Below are 6136 nucleotides of genomic sequence, written 5' to 3' on the forward strand. Positions count from 1 at the left end.
TGACCCTAGTGTCGCCCCAGAGTTTCAGTCATCTGGAAGTTTGGGCTTCAAAATCAATACAAGTTTCAATTATGTTTATATATCTTCAGCCATAATAGAAAGCAGTGGTCTCTGCATCCATCTGATGTTGGAAGCAATGTTATCTAACAGCTGACAAAGCAGACAGGAGCTCAGCTGGCTTGGGCATGCTCTGCTGGAGCAGATTTTCAGACCCTGAACAGAGCATTTAGATTTTGCACCTCTTTTGTGGTCCATAAAATGGGTGAGGTGGATGTGAAAAGAAACAGGGAGAAAATTTCCTTCTTCTTGAGAAGTTTCGTTTATTATTCTTTGAAAAAACTGTGTCCAAAGTGTAGTAGCATACAAAGAGATGCTGCTAGAACAGACACAAGTCTGTCTAGAGGTGAAGTTTTGTACTATACATGGAGACCTTCCTGATGGCAGATGAGAGAGACAGGATTTGTTGTAAGCCAAGCAGCAGAGACCCGCACATGAATTCCTATTAGAAAGTCAAAGAGGACATGATACGGTCTCAAATGCCCATCATGGGTAATGCAACTGAAGGATTCAAGCATGACATCTTGCTTTAGTTGGGCTGCTTCCAGTGATATAGTGAATATATGTTACTTGGACACCACAAACAAAAAAATAAATGTGCATGAAAAATGTGATAACTGGTTCACTTCTCCAGCATGGCTTATTAAAACTAAGCAGATGTGTTTCACCTTCCAGAGATATCTGCATTCCTTGTATTCTGTTCACAGTTTGAAAGGTCCTTTGAACATACAACCCAGCCACATGATGTGGAAGAGGAAACGTTATTAGAGAAACAGACTGGACATTGTTTTGTTATAATTCTCTACGCATGTAATAGTAATTGATGTATGTATACAACAGCTATTGCCTTACTAGCATTTTTTGGTAGCACAGATAAACACTGCTAGCAAAGAGCTGGTTTCCATGTTGGGTTCTGTTTCGTTTCCTGGACAGATGATGGCATCGTAGCCCTGCTGTATTCTGCAAACCCAGCCAAGGAACTCCCAGAGCGAGATCTTGATTTGATTGCACTATGCACGCTTTAGCAGCTTAAGATTTTGCCTTTTGCTTTTCATGCCTTCAGTGAAACAGATGAATGCTATAATAGCAGTACTTTTTAAAAGGAAGACATGAAATTCCTACATTTATAATAAAAAAGTGTTACCAACCTCATTGTAATTCAGACTTGAACTGTTCACCCTGTGCACGTCCAGAAACTCATTCTCTAATACTAGATGCAATGATCTCTGGAGGGAAGTTTTCCATCTGTTTCCTTATGATGTTAAGCTGTTAGTGCTGTTCATTATTTATTACATCTACTGGTGTATGTTAAGCTATGATTTTCTTCTTGTCTGGTATTAAGAATTCGACTTGGTTAGTGTAAAAAAAACCCTAGGATTTGCATATTACACATTGATATTTAGCGTATTTGGGGTGGGGGGAGATAGGGGATTGTAATTGCTCCCAAGCTGCTTTTGTGCTAGCAGATAATTTATATTTAATTCAGTGATACAGAACTAAATTAACCACTTAAAATGGAGATAAATATAGCCGTGCTATATATAGGTGGAATCTGCTACCCATACTCAGATTGAAGAGCATTATCTCTGCCTGATTTCAGTAGGACTACTGCAGGCTAAGATGCCTCTCAATAACAGCAAGGTAGGCAGAATCGGGCCCATCATAAATATGTATGAGTATATATTTCACCTATATGAATGAACATGCATTATGTGAGAGGGCTTTTGAAGATATGAATGTTTAGTTACCAATGTGCATATTAAGTGAAAGCTTACATGCATGTGGTTTATTCTCTGTATTTTCACATCCTCTATTACTGGAAGGTGCAGAGGACTTAGGTTATGTTGTTCTAGATAGAATACATGACTAATTCTCTCTTTGGAGTGAGGAATGGTTTAGTCCTATTCTCAGTTCCTTCACAGAAACTATTACCTTTTTCTGGAAATAGAATTCTTGTTGAGTTTATCCTATTTCATCACAGGTTGCATTAAATACTAACAACAGTTTAGGTGTCACAGCATAGCTGGAAGGGATACAGTTCATGTTATTATTTGCAATTACTGTATCAGGAACAGTGCTTTACATTCAGCATCTTGCTCACAGAAATATCTTAGAAGATGTACAGAAATGAGATCAGTATCTGTTTACACTGTAATTAAAGTATTTGGGCTGTGAAACGTTATCTGCACCAGCCATTGAGGTTACTCTTAACAGCACCGATTCCTTTGGAACAAATATATATGTTTCCAAACTGCATAATGGGAAGTTTTAGCATATCATTCTCACATGTAGTGTCTTTTGATGTGATGGAGAATTGTAGATTAACTGAAATGTTTGCTTTCCTGTCATGTAGCTGGTCCTTTATCATAATATAGATGCTATTAAGATACAATCTGTCTCTTCATATTGTAGTATTATAAAACTCAGAATTAGAAATGCTTTATCATTTCTGAAGAACAAAGACTATGACTGCTTTAAGCAATATCAAAGTCAGACTACCTTTATCAGAGGGGAACATGAAGGAAAGCACCAGTTTTTGCCAAAGCATAAGTTAATTCTTGTCAGACTTAACACAGGATCTTTGCAATTGCCAGGCAAAATAATCACTGAAAGATAAAACTCCTAAGTTTCCTAGTGGCTTTTAGCACTTTTTTAAAGTGGTAGCAGAAATGTCCTATCTGCGAACAAGATTGCTTGACGGTAAATATGCTCTTTTCACTCCCAAGTTAGATACCTGCATGGAGTAAATCATCACTGCTTGAAAAGCCAGTAGAGCTACATTGATCTATACCTTCTAAGCTGTATGTATAGGATACTAGACTGGTAAATATAAAGGTACTGTTAAGGTGCCCTGGACACCAGAAAAATTCCAGTTTTTGCACACATTGAGTATCACCTCTGTAAGACTGCACCCATTGGAGCCATTTCGGAGAGGAAGTTTAGATACAGTTATCAATAGATTATAATCTATCTTCTCACAGAGGCATCATCCAGTAGTTTTTGGAAAGAGACCTGGAAAAGTATGGTTAGTTCCATTACAGTCACAAGACTTTCTTTTACTCCTTAAAGCCTATTGTCTGTAATGAGGATCTGGAGACGTCCCTTACCGAGACCAGCTGCCCTCCCTGTTCTGGCATCATTTTCTTTTCAGATGGTTTTAAAGGGAAGTTGTGGTACTAAAAGAACAGGAGGGTGGTGAAATTAAGTAGTGGAAAGTCATGAAATGTCAGCACTGGGATTATGTATGCAGTCACTGAGTGAGTAACAGTGGGAGTAACCTCTTACTAAGCAAAGCACTGCAACCCTGAGTTATTTGATTACTATCTGCAGCTTTACTAGTTATTTTTCAGGCTATGAGTTTTGTGTTAGAAGAGTCAGAGACAATGTACATGTTTTAAGACAGAGTGTTGCTCTCATGCTGCCCCAGTGTGTGACCCTGCCTGTTTGGAGGGCAAGCAGGCTCAGGCCTTCTTGGCAAAAAATGTTTCTTTGGGGTCTGTCCCAGGCTCCCTTCCCTCTGAGGAGGAAGAGCTGGTGAAGATGAAGCTGATTCCCCTGACTTCAATGTCTGTGTTGGATGAGATAAATCACTGCCCTTTTTTGTGTCTGTTTGTTGTTTTTTTTATTCCACTAATATAAGGGAGGGTCAGAGTGATAACTTAGGAGGAGACATGTGAAGGTGGTATCTCCTGCAGGACTTCAGTCTCAGTGATGCAAGAAAACCCTGAACCACATCTATCCACACTCTGGTCAAGTCAGTGCTGCTGAAACAAGACAGAGTTTGCAGCCTCTCTGCTCTCCATACCAGGCTGCTGGCTGGACACAGGATTTCGTACTGACCTCCCAGCTGAGAAGAACAGTCACTGTTGGTGCTCCTCCTAGTCTGTGTTACGGTCTTACTGCACTGTCACTTTGCAAGCACCATGCCTATAGTGGTGCAGTCATCTTCTTCAGGTGTCCTTCCACAGCACACATATTCTTCCGAAGTTTGACACATTTTTTAGTCTTGTCAGGTATTAAAAACCCATCCAAAAGTTGGCAGCTCACCGGTATGTGCTCTGTGGTTGTGTCTGTCCATGCTTTCATGTGACTCTATCAATGGATAGTCATATGTTACTATATGGTTAGGGTGCAGGGGTTGTTCAGACATCTCCAGCTCAGACATTCCCCCATGTGTACGCACCTTGGCAACAGCAGTATTCATGTCACTTCAGTCACAGCCAGTTTCTGGAGCCCTTGAAATTAACCTTTGGTATCAAAGTGAATCAGGTTTTTGTTTAAATGTCTCTGGGGTTTGATTTCTTTTTTACTACATTTTGATAACTGACTAAAAAGACAAATGTAAGCATCCACAATTACTAGCATAAAAAGATTATGCAGTATGGTTTGTAAGCCATAATAGAAGTACATCTGTTGAATCTCACTGAGTTTGACTGAAAACCTTTTAGAACATTTGATGTCAGGAAATGATGTATAAAAGTGTGGAGGCTGCTTCCCGGCTGCTAATGGATTTACAACATAACCTATGGGCAATTCTTGCATATTGTTTTGTATAACTACAAATTAAATGATTTTGATATTGATTTGGAAGTATTCTTAACTATCAATATAGATTTAAACTTTTTTTTTTTTTTCCTACAGTCAGTTCTTCAGTATTTTGGGTTAATCCAGAACATTAGCTCCCAGAATCATGTCCTCTTGTCAAATCCCATGTGCCAGTCAAGGAAAGAGAGAGAGAGAGAAAAAACAGGAGAAAGAAGTTGTTTGTTCCCAAACAAGTAGCTAGAGTCCTTAATGGATTATAATAAAAATATAAGATTTTTAGCCCTTACAGTTTGCAGTTCTGCATGATATACAATTACTTCAGAGAACCAAGCAGTCGCTGGCAGCAGCTTTGATGATCTAAAAGCACTTTGTTCATCCCCCTGCAAAGGTGGAACTACCTCTCGCTGCTCATTAAAGATCCAGTCATGTTACCATGTCTGCAGAAAACAAGAGTGCCCTGGCTTTCTCAGCCTGAGGATGCTCAATATGTCTTAAGTTCCTGACCACGTTAAAATGGGATGGGGGAGGAGGATGGGTCAGTGGAGAGGGGACAGCCAAGAGTGTGAAGTAAGAGCAGCTACAAGAGATTGAGTGCTGCACCCATATACAGGCCAGGGAGGCTGCAGGAATTAGACAGAAGTTGTCTAAAACAATGTACTATCGGATACTCACTTCCCCTTTTTCTCAAAGAGACATCTGGGAAGACCACAAAATTAAAAGCCTGGAAATGGAAACTCCAACCCACCCTATCCTCCTCCTGTTTTCTACACAGAGAGCATGGCAAAGCATGATCACTGGCTGTGCACAGGCAAAAAGCTTTGAGCAACCTGATCTAGAGGTGTCCCTGCCCATGGCAGGGGGGTTGGAACTACATGATCTTTACATTCCCTTCCAACCCAAACAATTCTGTGATTCTTTGATAACTCTGTACATCTTTTACGTGGTGGTCTTTAGAAGACACATCGTTACATAAGAAGCCTGAATGAGGGACTCTTTCAGAGCTTCCCTGGAAAGTACACTGTAAGGGAATCCAGTTCTGGATTTGTCAACTATATTCTTGTGCATATATAAAAAGGTGTATTTATTTTCTCTTGTTAAATATGCTTTTAAAAGGTGGACTGCAGCATCGTAACAGTGACATCCTGAAACCGCAACTAATCTGGCACATGCTCTAAACCCTTATTTTCAGTCACTCAACTTTCTGAGAAAAGTAGCTTTTCCATTGATATATCGTGCTCCACCTGGGACCAGGTGTGATCATTTTGCAGATGAAAGGGAAGTTGTATTAACTTCCCTCCAGTCACCTAGCCAATTTGGAGTTGTCTGACTGAGAAAAAGCCTTTTTCACTTTTAAATCCAGCATATAAATTCTGGAGGCTGAAATAACTCCAGATATGTCTGGTTTCAAAAAAATATACCTGGGTTGACTGAAGTTTTCAGCTTTCCCTGTTCTGAAGAGGAAAGAACAAATTAAAAATAACAAAATTACATCTCGTGTGTCCATGATCACAAATCTCTGTGTGTGTGTGTATGG

Source organism: Chaetura pelagica, unplaced genomic scaffold (genome assembly GCF_000747805.2).
Source record: "Chaetura pelagica isolate M959 unplaced genomic scaffold, ChaPel_1.0 scaffold377, whole genome shotgun sequence".
Classification (NCBI taxonomy): domain Eukaryota; kingdom Metazoa; phylum Chordata; class Aves; order Apodiformes; family Apodidae; genus Chaetura; species Chaetura pelagica.